The following is a 16,900-nucleotide window of genomic DNA, read 5'->3' on the forward strand; positions in this document are numbered from 1 at the left end:
ATTCTAAAATTCTAAAATTCTAAAATTCTAAAATTCCAAAATTCTAAAATTCTAAAATTCTAAAATTCTAAAATTCTAAAATTCTAAAATTCTAAAATTCTAAAATTCTAAAATTCTAAAATTCTAAAATTCTAAAATTCTAAAATTCTAAAATTCTAAAATTCTAAAATTCTAAAATTCTAAAATTCTAAAATTCTAAAATTCTAAAATTCTAAAATTCTAAAATTCTAAAATTCTAAAATTCTAAAATTCTAAAATTCTAAAATTCTAAAATTCTGAAATTCTAAAATTCTAAAATTCTAAAATTCTAAAATTCTAAAATTCTAAAATTCTAAAATTCTAAAATTCTAAAATTCTAAAATTCTAAAATTCTAAAATTCTAAAATTCTAAAATTCTAAAATTCTAAAATTCTAAAATTCTAAAATTCTAAAATTCTAAAATTCTAAAATTCTAAAATTCTAAAATTCTAAAATTCTAAAATTCTAAAATTCTAAAATTCTAAAATTCTAAAATTCTAAAATTCTAAAATTCTAAAATTCTAAAATTCTAAAATTCTAAAATTCTAAAATTCTAAAATTCTAAAATTCTAAAATTCTAAAATTCTAAAATTCTAAAATTCTAAAATTCTAAAATTCTAAAATTCTAAAATTCTAAAATTCTAAAATTCTAAAATTCTAAAATTCTAAAATTCTAAAATTCTAAAATTCTAAAATTCTAAAATTCTAAAATTCTAAAATTCTAAAATTCTAAAATTCTAAAATTCTAAAATTCTAAAATTCTAAAATTCTAAAATTCTAAAATTCTAAAATTCTAAAATTCTAAAATTCTAAAATTCTAAAATTCTAAAATTCTAAAATTCTAAAATTCTAAAATTCTAAAATTCTAAAATTCTAAAATTCTAAAATTCTAAAATTCTAAAATTCTAAAATTCTAAAATTCTAAAATTCTAAAATTCTAAAATTCTAAAATTCTAAAATTCTAAAATTCTAAAATTCTAAAATTCTAAAATTCTAAAATTCTAAAATTCTAAAATTCTAAAATTCTAAAATTCTAAAATTCTAAAATTCTAAAATTCTAAAATTCTAAAATTCTAAAATTCTAAAATTCTAAAATTCTAAAATTCTAAAATTCTAAAATTCTAAAATTCTAAAATTCTAAAATTCTAAAATTCTAAAATTCTAAAATTCTAAAATTCTAAAATTCTAAAATTCTAAAATTCTAAAATTCTAAAATTCTAAAATTCTAAAATTCTAAAATTTTAAAATTCTAAAATTCTAAAATTCCAAAATTCTAAAATTCTAAAATTCTAAAATTCTAAAATTCTAAAATTCTAAAATTCTAAAATTCTAAAATTCTAAAATTCTAAAATTCTAAAATTCTAAAATTCTAAAATTCTAAAATTCTAAAATTCTAAAATTCTAAAATTCTAAAATTCTAAAATTCTAAAATTCTAAAATTCAAAAATTCTAAAATTCTAAAATTCTAAAATTCTAAAATTCTAAAATTCTAAAATTCTAAAATTCTAAAATTCTAAAATTCTAAAATTCTAAAATTCTAAAATTCTAAAATTCTAAAATTCTAAAATTCTAAAATTCTAAAATTTTAAAATTCTAAAATTCTAAAATTCTAAAATTCTAAAATTCTAAAATTCTAAAATTCTAAAATTCTAAAATTCTAAAATTCTAAAATTCTAAAATTCTAAAATTCTAAAATTCTAAAATTCTAAAATTCTAAAATTCTAAAATTCTAAAATTCTAAAATTCTAAAATTCTAAAATTCTAAAATTCTAAAATTCTAAAATTCTAAAATTCTAAAATTCTAAAATTCTAAAATTCTAAAATTCTAAAATTCTAAAATTCTAAAATTCTAAAATTCTAAAATTCTAAAATTCTAAAATTCTAAAATTCTAAAATTCTAAAATTCTAAAATTCTAAAATTCTAAAATTCTAAAATTCTAAAATTCTAAAATTCTAAAATTCTAAAATTCTAAAATTCTAAAATTTTAAAATTCTAAAATTCTAAAATTCCAAAATTCTAAAATTCTAAAATTCTAAAATTCTAAAATTCTAAAATTCTAAAATTCTAAAATTCTAAAATTCTAAAATTCTAAAATTCTAAAATTCTAAAATTCTAAAATTCTAAAATTCTAAAATTCTAAAATTCTAAAATTCTAAAATTCTAAAATTCTAAAATTCTAAAATTCTAAAATTCTAAAATTCTAAAATTCTAAAATTCTAAAATTCTAAAATTCTAAAATTCTAAAATTCTAAAATTCTAAAATTCTAAAATTCTAAAATTCTAAAATTCTAAAATTTTAAAATTCTAAAATTCTAAAATTCTAAAATTCTAAAATTCTAAAATTCTAAAATTCTAAAATTCTAAAATTCTAAAATTCTAAAATTCTAAAATTTGTAATTTTAGAATTTTTTAGAATTTTTAGATTTTTTAAGAATTTTAGGATTAATTTTTTTTTAATTTTAGAATTTTGTGATCTTAAAATTTTAGAATTAAAGATTTATAGAAATTAAGAATTTTAGTATTTCAGAATTTTAAAGTTCTAAAACTCTAAATTCTAAAAAAAAAATTAATAATTTTGAATTCTTAGGTTCTACAATTTTTAATCTCTTAAATTTTTATGTTGTATTACACTCAGCCCCCGGTGGTTGGTCACTTTTTCGTTTGTAAAATGGGTGTCAAACTAAAAAGTGACTCCTTTCGTTTGACAACAGTTTGTGTCAAACCATCGGGTTTTGAGTGTATTCTTGATTATTTGATATTTGTAAATTTCAAAAATATCAAACATTAAATTTAATTTTTAAATTATTCAGATATTTTGAATTTTTACGATTAATTTAAACATTCGAACATTTTAAAATTATTTAAAGTCTTTTAAGTTCTTAGCTTCTTCAAAGCATGGACTTTGGGGTTTTCAGAAACACATGCATTTAAAAAAAAATCAAAAATATTTAAACAGGTCCAGATGGGGTTTCTCCATAAAACTTGCGTTAATGTTGATTTTTAATTTGAAATTTAAAATGTTAGAAAATTTTTTTTGTCTTTAATTTGCTTTAATCTTTATTTTCTGAGAAAAATAAGGTTTAATTAACTCCTTTTTTAATTAATTTGTTTTCAAAATTTTACATTGAAAGTTAAACTTTTGAATATTCCACAATTAATTATTTTATGAATTTTCACAGATTTTTTGAGTATGATATCTGTCATGAGATTCCCTTTGTTTCAACAACAAAACTCTAGATATGATTTGGATATGATTATTCAGCCGAATGACGTTATCTTTTTTCAGGTAACCAATAATATTCCAATCTGATCCTGCTAACAACCCAGCGTCTCCGTGTTGTCCCACGCAGCTTGTTGAACGGAAGCTGTAACGACCGCAAAAACACCTGCTCCAGAAGTTCGTAAACCGACGTTGTCCCGTACTCCGGTGGCCATCAATCCATGGGACATAAACGGTGGCGCCGCACCCCGCCGTATCTGCGGCTAGTCGAGGAGCAATAGTCCTTCTTGATCAAGATGCTGCCCCGCACGCTGGCGTCGGCTCGAAAAGATGGCTGACAAAATCCGGACCCGGAAGACAACGCCAAAAAATTCCGGCCAAGATGCCAAGCGACGAGGAGAACTGGAAGACCAACCGGAAGACGACACCAAGATGTACGTGAAGATCCGCGACACAACAAGTATAATGAAATAATTGATTTTTTACTGTGGGGAAATGTGCAAATTACATAAAAATAAATAAAATAATAAACAATCATCTATTTTTTAACTGCAACATAACCTAAAAACCTGAAAAAACAGCACACGACAAAGGCACGACAACCTAAATAACAAAACCGTGCGACGTCGGTCGAATGTCGTACGACAATGTCGAACAATTTCGATGATCGATCGCACGACAAATACGACATTTTGGTGCAAAACCGTATGACATTCGTGCGAATGTCGCACGACATTGTCGTGCGACGTCGTACAATTGCACGGACGACAAACGACGGACGTCCGACGGACTTTTCAGTCAGGGGTGGGTTGCGTGCACTTAGGGAGTTTTGAGTTTTTGAAATCAGATTTCTATTGCAGAAGATTTCAGATTCGACAAAATTTTGCAGAAAAATTTGTACGTAATTGTTTTTTTAATTGCGTATGGTAACTTTTTAGGTATACTAAAAAACTTAACTAGTTGGGATTCAACATTTAATCGAAAATAAACTTAATGAACAAACTAACATTCAACCTTTTCATAGTCTTAAGCTAACTGAGCAATTCATTCAATATTACGCCCTTTTGAAATATAAGTCTTGATATATTAAAATTGAAAATATTGGAAAATATCACGAATGTTTAATATTTTAACATTGTAAATCGGACCATTAGTTGGGGACCATCCACAAACCATGTGGACACTTTTTTGGTTATCTCAACCTCCCCCCCCCCCTCAATTTCCATACAAATTAAATCTTTTTTGTATGGAGCGTGAACAATCGCCAACCTCCTCCCCCCCCCTCTAAGCTGTCCACGTGGTTTATGGATGGTCCCTTGCTGTGATATCGACATTAGAAAATGGTGGGTTGTTTGGGTAAGACTTAGAAAACATAAATTTTCCTGTTTTTTAATCTTTGCATGGCAATATCTCAGCAACTAAAGGTCGTATCAACAAAGTTCAAAAAGCAACATACAGAGAATTTGCTCAGCTTTTCAAAAATATTTTTTTTCCAAAGGTGGGCAAACATGGGCACTAATTTTCAAAAATGAATAACTGTGACTATTTTCAAAAAAGTTACCTAAAAATGGCTATAACTTATCAAAATTTCACTAAAGTACTTTTTGATTGCAAATTCAATTTTACATCGCAAAATGAAGTTGAAAATTTTTTGCGACCAATATTTCGATTTTTTTTAAATCAGTATTGTTTCCAAAATTTATAACTCGGTCACAGATTTTATGCCCGTTTTGGTAATTTTCTGAAAAGTTGGCATTTGATGTTATTTTAAAATGATGTATTCTGCATATCAAGTTTAACCCTCTAATACCCAAATTTTTTTTTCGAATATTTTTATTTTTCCCGTGTTCAGGAGGTCATTTTGAGCAACTTTTGTTCTACGAAAAACTTTACTTCTCTTGTTTTATGTTTTTCTTGTTTCATTTTTATATGATGTGATATGATGTGATAACCAACAGGGCCACAAGGATGACCTATGTAGCGGTTGCCTAGAATTGCAGTGGCTCAGACTTAAAGGGAGCATCTTCAAATTACTGTCGTATGAAGGGCCAAAAGGGGGTTGTTGGGCGCGTACAAGCAAAATCACTCACGGTGTCCTCAGGGGAAAGAATCTCCTTCCGACAGTAACATCCAATAACTCCGAAAGAAGTCTGACAAAGCTGAAAAACAGGGCTCGCACCCTGTTGGGGGCCTAAAAGGGCGCGGCAGACAGCTGGAAACTGACAGAGGTCAATAGATGTAGTAATTAGACAATCCTTAAGAATTGTTCAATTAATAAACTATTTTCCCCTTGCGACGTAGTTCTGGTCTTCCACTATCCACGTCCAGTTTCCGCCATTACAGCATACTGTCCACTGCCCTGATGCTCCCTCCCCGATCCCCGGCTTTGATTCTAACTACTGATAAAAAGGAAAATCATAGATGAGAAAAGGTCAATGCGGATGGAGAGCAAATCGAGCTCAGTATCCCCTCACAAAGACTGGTAGTAAGTGTGAAAAAAGAGAAAATGTAAGGAAAGACAAGAAGAAAAATGAAAAGATAGTATGTCAATGCGGATGGATCGATGATCCCCTCACAATGACATAAAAGAAACAGATGGGAGAAGCAAAATTAGAACTGAAAATCAGGAATAAGGAAAAGTCAAGGCAGATGGAGAGCAAGTTGAGGGCAGAGAAAGTGAATGCGAGTTCAGTTAAGATGAGGTCTGATAAGGATTTAAAATGGACTGATCTCACCGAATTCCTCGATGATGGCTTGCGTTTTTTCTAGAACTAGTCTTCATGACTCGAAATCATTTGCGCAGCAAACTTGCCTCCTCAGCTAAATCCTTGATATTTTAGAGGGCAGCCAGGCAATTACTTCAGTTCAGAACCCACTCTGGCCCTCGGAACGCCACTATGTCTCCGAATCCATCTCCGGCCCCGTTTCCGAACGGAGTTTGTCCTCACTTCACGGAACATGCCATTTCATGATGCTGCTGAACACAAAACTACATTTTCTAGAACTAGTGCCAAAACGGTTCCAACTGGCACTGCGTAAAACACACGGAATATTCTTTATAAAGCTTTTGCTACACTCGACCCAGCTGATTTTTATCCACAAACAAACTTTTCCTCTTTTGAAAACAGTAGTTCAATTGATGGGGGACATTCCTCCTCTTCATCGGAGATTTAACGGTACGCGAGGGACCACGGGACGAACGTAACCGACGACTCCGAGAAATCCGAGAAATCTTCATTAATTTTAACTGAAAATATTTTGACAAAGAACTTTGTCCTAAGGGCACTGTCTACGGGTGTCAATCCAAAATTTCGCGAAGCGAAAGTGTAACGATTTGTGTCGTCTTTCAAATGCTTATATCTTCCCCCCCTATCAAACAATCTTTATGTTTTACCCACCAAACGAAAGAGGAAGTCTTAAAGTACAAGTAGACTACCTCGTAAAGTTGATAAAACTTTGTTAAAGTACTTAAAAGTTAAGACGAAAATAAAAAATCAGACCGGAGTAATCCCGGTCGCTGATTGGTTGAGCGCAACCTTTCCCGAACACATTAATCAGATTCAAGTATCTAGCACTTAGCAAATTTTGCTCTCTGCCACTGCTTCGAAAGTGTCGAGCCGTCACAGCCAAGCGAGGTTATAAAAGAGCGCCGCGCCACCGGTCGAAGCTCAAACAAGTCCGAAGCTTTGCACGAGGAGGATCGAGAAGCAGCAGCAGCACAGCAGAGCCGCCGAGAGGAAGGAGAGAATTGTTCTGGAAAGAGAGGCAGAGCAGGCGCTGGAGGGAAAATTGCCGGCAACTTGGAGCAAACTTGGAGTGTCATCATCGCATGGTTTTATCAACGTCATAGGACGTTAAAATGGCCCTTTTCAGAGCCAATTCACACGAAAGAGTATTCTTCAAAAATCTGGTTGGGTACGGTAGTGAGTGTTTGTGTGTGCGGAAGGGAAATCGAGTTTGGTGCTTGAAAGAGCACCGAATTACGCATACACACAAACGCGGGCTGGAGCGCTTCATTTGTGTGCATCTGGTTTCTGCAGTGCAGCTACCTGTCGCCCTACACGAGTTTGCTCACACCTAGTGGCCACAATTCGGAGGGGCCCGAGTCCCCGGGGGGTGTTCCGATGAGGGAAAATTTTCCGAACCATAAGAGTTGGGGCAATATGGGTATCAAACTTTATGGTTTTTGATACTGGACATGAAATTTGACATTTCGGCAGTAGTGGCCACAATCCGGAGTAGCCGGAGGCCCCGCGGATGTTCCGATGGCGGACATTTGCCGAACCATAAGAGTTGGGGCAATATGGGTATCAAACTTTATGGTTTTTGATACTGGACATGAAATTTGACATATCGGCAGTAGTGGCCACTATGCGAAGTGGCCGAAGGCCCCGCGGATGTTCCGAAGGGGGACATTTGCCGAACCATAAAAGTTGGGGCAATATGGGTATCAAACTTTATGGTTTTCGATACTGGACATGAACTTTGACATTTTGACAGTAGTGGCCACAATCCGAAGTGGCCGGAGGCCCCTCGGATGTTCCGATGGGGGGACATTTGCCGAACCATAAAAGTTGGGGCAATATGGGTATCAAACTTTATGGTTTTTGATACTGGACATGAAATTTGACATATCGGCAGTAGTGGCCACTATGCGAAGTGGCCGAAGGCCCCGCGGATGTTCCGAAGGGGGACATTTGCCGAACCATAAAAGTTGGGGCAATATGGGTATCAAACTTTATGGTTTTTGATACTGGACATGAAATTTGACATTTCGGCAGTAGTGGCAACTATCCGGAGTGGCCGGAGGCCCCGCGGATGTTCCGATGGGGGACATTTGCCGAACCATAAGAGTTGGGGCAATATGGGTATCAAACTTTATGGTTTTTGATACTGGACATGAAATTTGACATATCGGCAGTAGTGGCCACTATGCGAAGTGGCCGAAGGCCCCGCGGATGTTCCGAAGGGGGACATTTGCCGAACCATAAAAGTTGGGGCAATATGGGTATCAAACTTTATGGTTTTTGATACTGGACATGAAATTTGACATATCGGCAGTAGTGGCAACTATCCGGAGTGGCCGGAGGCCCCGCGGATGTTCCGATGGCGGACATTTGCCGAACCATAAGAGTTGGGGCAATATGGGTATCAAACTTTATGGTTTCCGATACTGGACATGAAAAGTTGCATTTGGCCATTATCTAAAACTAAGCAGTAAAAATAAATTGAAGTAATAAATAGATTGCTGCGAAGCATTTTTTTTGTGCCGCTGCGAAAATCTGTTTCTGGAAATTTAAAAAAAAACTATTTTGTAATCAATTAGAACCCTGAAAAGGGCAGTTTTAATGTTTGCTGTTAAAATTTACTTTCCTGCCGCCGATTGCTTGCAACAGCCTTGCAAAAACATTTCAGCATCTTGGTAACTTTCGAGTGGTGAGTGAAAGTCGATTGATTTCACCTTGAATTCTATTTTAGCTTCACTTGCAATTTCCGTCCCCTCAGTTTGATAGGACGTAATTATATGGGAATCATGGAGAAATTTGGACCGGAAATTCTAATCGAAAATTTCAACAATCATCTTGCAAAGTTCTTTGTCATACTGGTCATGTGTAACATAACCACCTGCACCTTTTTTTCATCAAAAATGACGCGAGCGAAAATTTTACGTCCTTCCTATTACGCGACCTACTTCGATCCATGTTTTTCTTGTTTCATTTTTAGTATTTTAATTTGCATTTATCTTGTTTAGTTTATGTTTGTTTTCGGTAGTATTTGGCCTATTCTACCACCTCCTATCATTACATTTTGCCTATCTAATTTTTTCATGTTTTTACAGTAACTTTTTCAATTTTTTGCATGTTTTTCACATTTTCTGCTATAAAATGGCAGCATTATCATTTAAATTGTAAATAAATGCGTAGAGGCATAGTCTGCGGCACTAGAAAAATTACTGCATACTTCTTTTTACTTAAAATATAGGAAATGTTAGTAAAAAACACAGCCAAAGTTGACCCTTAAAAAAAAGTCATTTTTAAAAACATTGGCGAAGTCACATAAAACAAGTAAAACTTCCAACCCATACATTTTCTAAAATTTTAAGAGTTCTTCTTTCCAATGCTTTTTAAAGATCAAAAATTGGTTGAAAATGGATTTTTGGTGATTTTTTAAATCGAAGCCCGTCTAAAGGCGGGGTTGGGTTGTAGAGGGTTAAGTGACAAAAAGTGAATTTAAAAATCACCAAAATTTTACCGTGTATATTTTTTTTCAGTGTAATCCTTATCCATACCTACAACTTTGCCAAAGACACCAAAAATTCCTTCAATAGATATGGATTTTTGAATTTTCATATATCATTTTTGTATGGACAGCTGCCAAATTTGTATGGAAAATTATATGGACAAACTAATGATGCAAAATGGCTTCTTTGGGCATACCAAAGGCACCAAAAATGTTTCAGACGAATTAGAAAATACTAATATTAAAATTAAAAAAATAAACCGATTTTGTGGAGAATTGCTCAACTGTATTATTGACACAAATAAGATTCAAAATATTAAGGTTTATAATTGAAAGCCAAGCCCTTAAGTAACTCCATTGATTTCCATGCGACACAGCATCTCAATGGTCATGTGTTGGGAGATGTTTAAATTTGGTTAGTTGGAGTCCATTAAACACCGCAACTTCACGTTCTCTCAAGAGACTTGCAAAGAAGCCACCAACCAGTCATACCTTTGTTGGCGATTGTAAAATTAGCGTTGCGCGTCCCATCTGAAGCTCAGTTGGTTTTTTTTACTTTACATACCATTGCAGCCACCTTTTAAGTGTAACGTCATACAAACATCTCGTGGGAGACCAAATTCTCAGCAGTGGTGTGATTTGCAATGTTTTTGCTAACAGCATGTGAAGAGTGAACACCTGAACAGGTACGGTGAGACGTGGATGGTTTCTAGATCAAAACGGTTGTGGATTGCTCTTCATTTCATTTGGAGTTCTCTTCGCTGAACTAGAAGGTGTCCCAAGTCGCCGTATACAGTGGTTCCAAATTATGGATCATTCATAAGGAATGCTATTTTGTATTTTTGTATTTTTGTATTTTTGTATTTTTGTATTTTTGTATTTTTGTATTTTTGTATTTTTGTATTTTTGTATTTTTGTATTTTTGTATTTTTGTATTTTTGTATTTTTGTATTTTTGTATTTTTGTATTTTTGTATTTTTGTATTTTTGTATTTTTGTATTTTTGTATTTTTGTATTTTTGTATTTTTGTATTTTTTTTTTGTATTTTTGTATTTTTGTATTTTTGTATTTTTGTATTTTTGTATTTTTGTATTTTTGTATTTTTGTATTTTTGTATTTTTGTATTTTTGTATTTTTGTATTTTTGTATTTTTGTATTTTTGTATTTTTGTATTTTTGTATTTTTGTATTTTTGTATTTTTGTATTTTTGTATTTTTGTATTTTTGTATTTTTGTATTTTTGTATTTTTGTATTTTTGTATTTTTGTATTTTTGTATTTTTGTATTTTTGTATTTTTGTATTTTTGTATTTTTGTATTTTTGTATTTTTGTATTTTTGTATTTTTGTATTTTTGTATTTTTGTATTTTTGTATTTTTGTATTTTTGTATTTTTGTATTTTTGTATTTTTGTATTTTTGTATTTTTGTATTTTTGTATTTTTGTATTTTTGTATTTTTGTATTTTTGTATTTTTGTATTTTTGTATTTTTGTATTTTTGTATTTTTGTATTTTTGTATTTTTGTATTTTTGTATTTTTGTATTTTTGTATTTTTGTATTTTTGTATTTTTGTATTTTTGTATTTTTGTATTTTTGTATTTTTGTATTTTCGTATTTTTGTATTTTTGTATTTTTGTGTTTTTGTATTTTTGTATTTTTGTATTTTTGTATTTTTGTATTTTTGTATTTTTGTATTTTTGTATTTTTGTATTTTTGTATTTTTGTATTTTTGTATTTTTGTATTTTTGTATTTTTGTATTTTTGTATTTTTATATTTTTTTTATTTAACCAGCAGCACTGACGTTTCACGCGCGCACAAGTCTTTCGCCCAGCACACGTGTTCAGCTTTCAGAACGCGCCAGAAGCTTGATGCGTATAAGCTCACGCGCGTGCACGTAAAAGACTTCACCATCAACATGTTTCGCGTGCCAAAGCCTACTTGGATGTTTCTACTTGATCTCCAAACATCTCAACTCAGTGCGGCAAGAGAGCCGCCTGCAAACTCGTCGTCGTCTCCGTCACAGCCTCCTGCTCAACTCGGAGCTTTATTCAAAATCGAAAGTGAATCGATCGCAGTCTGAATTCGACCTTCTTTAGCACAGCATCGTGCCGCCGCGCTCTTTGGCTCTCCCGCGAAACGCTGCTGGACTCGTCGACGATCGTGAGTTTCTTCGTTTGTTGTTGTTGTTGTTGGTGTTGATCTGTGTTGTTGTGATGTGAAGTGAAGCAATATCCGCGTGTGGCCGCGATCTGTTTTTGGCGCGTACGTGTGTGTGTGAGTGTGTGTGTCTGCGTCTCTCTTTCTTCTCGTTCTCTCTCTCTGGGTCCTCTGAGACTGCTGCTGGAGGATTGTGCAACACTTTCGCAGTGTGGTGGCCGCTCAGCACTCTCTTTCTCCCCCTGGTTGAGACCTCGTCGAAGGTGGTGTTTGGAGCGATCCTCGGGGGTCCGGGCGGGTCGTGGGCAGTACGGGCGGTTTTGCATTTAACGTGGTGGTCACTACCAGACAGAAGAGAGGTATTTCGTGGTGGTCGGTAATGATCAGACGTCAGAGCTACTGGACTGGTTTGATAAAGATGATAAGGAACCATCCATAAACCACGTGGTTGTAACATTTCAGACATTGTTTCCCCTTTCAGTAATTTGTTATGCCTGTATGGACTATTTTCTGTGATAAAATTTTCCTGGTCTAAAATAAATCACGTAATTTATCAATGGCCCTCAACCTAATTGCTAAAAAATATGGTTTTGGTACACAGACACCCCGATGGTTTGACACCAACTGTTGTCAAACGTACGGGGACACTTTTTAGTTTGACACCTTTTTTACACAGATCTCACACCTACTACCAAACGTTTGGTTTGATAGTAAGTGTAAGTCCCGTGTAAAAAGTGACAGTTCGTCACTTTTTGGTTTGACTTTGAGCAACCAACGGGGTACATGGTTTGACATCGACTATTGGGGTTCATCCATGCATCACACTATTGCGCAATTCTCACTAACTTGGACTTCGCACTAAATTATTGCTATCGATCGCAATAGTGCGACTTGTCAAACTGGCTTGGGAAATTTTAATTTCCTCAAAAAATGATCAAAGCGAGCCGATGTTGCTCACCTGTCAATCGCTATTTTAAAGTGCGAATGTCCAGTTTGGTGGAAACTGCGACTGGAAATGTAAATAAACAACTGCTGGTTGCCTAGTTTTTGGAAATTTTGTTGTCAAAAGTGCGAGAGAAAAGTGCGGGCCAAATCCAAGTTACGGTGCAAGGATCAATACTACACTTATCACTTTTTTACTGACCATCGGAGATGACAGATTTAAATTGAAATTTACCCAACTCCCGGTGGTTCGTTACTTTCTTGTTAAGCATTTAGTTGGCACCCCGTTGGTTTGACAAAGTCAAACTAAATAGTGACGAACTGTCACTTTTTACACGGGACTCACACATACTATCCAACCAAACAATTGGTCGGAAGTGTGAACTCTGTGTAAAGAGGGTGTCAAACTAAAAAGTGGCCCGTTCGTTTGACAACCATCAACCGACAACCATACAATTTTTTTTAAATTTATATGGAGATTCAAAAATCTTTTTTTTTGCGTTACGTAATAGAAGAATGCTCCCTAAATCAGAATTGTTTGACAACAATCCATATTGGTAAATGGTATTTTTCCTGAAGGTGGTATTCCATTGCATCAGCGGTTCTCAACCATTCCTTGGCTAGGTACCCCTTTTCATTTTATTTTAGCTGCTGGCTTCTTCGTATTCATAAGGCGTCATCCATAAAGTATGTCACGCTCTAGGGGGGGAGGGGGGGTTTGAGCAAGCGTGACATTGCATGTTATAAGTATAGGAAAAGCGTGACAAAGGGGGGGGGGAGGGGGGTAAATTTTGGCTGATTTCAGCGTGACGTACTTTATGGATGAAGTCTAAATGAAATGTTTCGATTGATTAAGTTTTCACCATTCCAGATTTCAAAATATTTTTTTAAATTTGAAAAAAAAAATCCTTACAATTTGTTTCAACGTTCTATTATCGTCAGACATTGATAGAACTCAAATTTATTTTGCAAATATTGTTGAAACGTTCAGGCTTGTTTAATGGGTTTTTTTTCTTCAAAATATGTAGTGAGGTAGGCCACAAAATGTCCATGGACCTTTATCATTGGAAATAGATTTTTTCATAAAAATAAAAATATAACTATAAATTTCATTAAAATCTATATTTAAGCAGGATTAAAAAAAATCGTTAAATAAGAAGTTTGATCTACTGAGAGTTCCAATAAATTTGAAAATATTTTCCCAATGTTTTTTTTTAAATAAAATTTTCATTTTCATCATATTTTTAAAAATTTTACCCCTTTTATTTCTTTCAAATTTGGACTTAAGGTGCATAGAGTAGAGTGGGGCAAAGGTGCACACCTAATGGCAATCGTTCTGTCTCCGGTGACCATACAATAATTTTATTCGTTGAATATACCAAATGGTACCCTTATCCATGGCTTTCAAAACGTAGTGCTAGGATTTACCTCAAATCGCTTACATCTCGAGAACCAGGCAATTGCTCTAAAAAGATTAGGTGCGCACCTTTGCCTCGTATGTAGGGCAAAGATGCGCGCTATGCGGGGCAAAGTGATTTTTCAGTTATTTTTTGTGTAAATGTTAACTTTTCATCAAATTTTCAATTGGGGGTTGTTTTTTACCCCAAATGAAGATAATTTAATGGTATACAGTGGACTCTCTCGTTGTCGATATTGAAGGGACCGTAGAGCGGGAGTTATCAAATTATAGAACGGAAAATCAAAGCAATCTATTTGAAGGGACTGAAAAAAATATTGACAGCTGGAGCAATATTGATATCGAGAAGATCGACAGCCAGAGAGTCCACTGTATTAACTAATTTAAACTAAGTAGTACTTATATAACTAAAGTTTCATTTTTAGGGTTAAAAACCTTCCTATTTTCGCATAAGTTATATTTTTTGGTCCTATTTTGGCAGAAATACTATTTTTTTATTGATTTTGAATCAATTTTATCAGAAATAAAAGTTATCCAATGTGTTTGAATTTTTTTCATACAAAAATGTATGGAAATTTTAGTGCACACCTTTGCCCCGTAAATTTCTTTTAAGGAAAAATGATGGTAAAAAATAAGAGGAAGGGGAATTTCAATAATTCTTTAATGGTTACAAAGGTAATTGGCTAGGCTAAACACTAGTTGTTTTCAAAGATTTCGTGAACCTGAAGTTTTGCAAACCTTTTTTTGTAAACTTCAAATATTAGATCAAAATGGCCCAAAAGTGACTTTTCCCAATAACTGTCACAAACTTCATTTTTTTCACTTTATTTTTGTAAATACATAAAATTGACCCTAAGACAAGTCGAAAACCTAAATATGAGCTTTTTAGGTTGAAACTAAGTATTTAAAAGGCTGGTGCGCGCACTTTTGCCCCGTACTTCTCTACTTATGATCAATAGTGTTTGATCGCTATGAATTTTTAAAACGGAGATGTCCAAAACCGTTTTCGATTTCAGATTAAAAATTGCTATCTAAAAGTACTTGTGTACATTTTCGAGTTATAACTATCTAAATTTTATTTCAAGAAAAAGTCCTTAACTTTTAATTTTCTTAAAAAATCAACAGTTTAAAAAATTCTTTATTATTTGCTCGTTGCCACGTACAGCCAGGACTTATATTTCGAAAGAGCATAAGTTGAAATTTGAAATTTGGCTTTTTTTGTAGAAGGTAATTTTAAAATCGCACACACAAAAATATGTTGTAATTCTTACATTGAAAATCGGATCTATATTCCCAAAATACCAACAATTATAAAGTAAGGGTTAATTGGGCAACAAAAAAGAACAATTTTACCAACCGTTTCAAAATTTGAAAATATTGTATTTAATGAAATTTCTTAAGGCTCTGAAAGGCATCATTCCAGGTCAGCCATTTGGCCATACCCCCTGGAGTTCATGTACCTCTGGTTGATAACCACTGCATAACATGAACCTTTTGTGTTTTATTGATAATTTTCAAATATTTGATTTTTAAATATAAAATATATGAAGGCAATTTAGTTCATATCTTGTAACATAATATAATATTCAAGTGAAATTCAATTTATTTCTACTTGTCATGCCTGATTTTCAAATTTTTAAGCGATTAGTATAAAAATTGCCTTATACAACATATCAGCTATGGGACCATCCATAAAGTACGTGGACACTATTATGATTATTATATCTTAACAGTTTTAATGTTTGACCTTAAATAGACAAAAATTAGAGCACGCAATGAATACTATAACAAACACGTTTTGCTCGGCTGATTTTTCTGTGCATTGTTGAACTTGGTTGCCGGAGTCACCAGTTATAATTAAACATGTTTACATTAGTTGGGCTTGTACGTGTGACAAACGCGTACTGATTAAAATCCATTTGGTCAGATGACGCGTTTACAGCAATTTGCACGTGCTGTTAAACTAATCGTTAGGGTGGCTCGATATGCAGAACACATATTTTTTGGTAACAATCCCCTAAAATTTTGGTAGGGTATTGTTTTGTGATACATTGAGAGATCTATGAAATGTACAAAAAGAATGGTATTAAGTTTTTCCACTCTCAATGTCAAGGCGACGTCGTCGTGCTATCTTGTCGCACCCGCCATTTTGACGTTCCGAGAAAAACGCGTTCTAATGTTTGTCCTTGAATAATTAAAAACGAGAGCACGCGATGTAAACAATAACAAACACGTTTTGTTTGGTTGACCATTCTGTGCTTTTCCCCGAAGTTTGGTTGAATTTCGTTGCTGAAGTCCCGAGTTATAATTACAAAAGTTTTACGGTAGTCTAACTTGTACGTGCGTCAAACACATTCTGACCTGGAATCCCTTTGGCCAGTTGTCGCACTTACAGAACTTTTCAGGGAGTGGCAAGATAGCACGACATTATTGAAACTACTTTCATATGAAAAGTGACAAAAATTTTCGAAGCTTTTTTGGTTTTCATTCAATATCTCAGGATTGAAATCGAATTTTGGGGATCTGTGAAGGTCAAAAGATGAGGCATTGTGAGCTGCACAAAATGGCGTTCTTAACTCAATTTGGTCCAAAATGCACGTACGATAAGTTAGCACGACGGCGACGAAGGGAGTTCACGTTCAAAGCTTGGAGGGGTTGTAAAAAGTAGCCCAGGTTAAACATTTGAAAAGGGATCTAACGAAGTTTCTCTTTGAAGATGATGTCCTCTGTTTGATCGCTAGTGAACTAAGGCTAATCTTTCAATACTTCCCGATTCATTCAACCGTCACCGTGGTCCACGGCTGACCAAGCACCCAAAGATCACAGCCCCCGGTTCGATCCAACAGCAAAAGTCCACTGTTGTGGTGTGCAAAATCAAACACTTTTGCCGTATAGAAAAAGGCCAA

The 16,900-nt window shown here is 33.2% G+C and overlaps 1 protein-coding gene across 6 annotated transcripts in view; it reads left to right on the top strand.

The window, feature by feature from the left end:
- Nucleotides 1-11,485: 11,485 nt before the first annotated feature.
- The window catches only part of LOC120429201 (uncharacterized), a 262,260-nt gene continuing 256,845 nt past the window's right edge, over nt 11,486-16,900 (top strand). For 5 of the 6 annotated variants that reach the window (XM_052710536.1, XM_039594408.2, XM_052710534.1 and 2 more), the window contains exon 1: nt 11,486-11,638. The gene's annotated coding sequence lies outside the window, so the exon portion shown is untranslated. The remainder of the gene's footprint in view (nt 11,639-16,900) is intronic. The other variant, XM_052710533.1, reaches the window with a different exon arrangement.

The sequence above is a fragment of the Culex pipiens genome, chromosome 3 (assembly GCF_016801865.2).
Source record: "Culex pipiens pallens isolate TS chromosome 3, TS_CPP_V2, whole genome shotgun sequence".
NCBI classification, from domain to species: domain Eukaryota; kingdom Metazoa; phylum Arthropoda; class Insecta; order Diptera; family Culicidae; genus Culex; species Culex pipiens.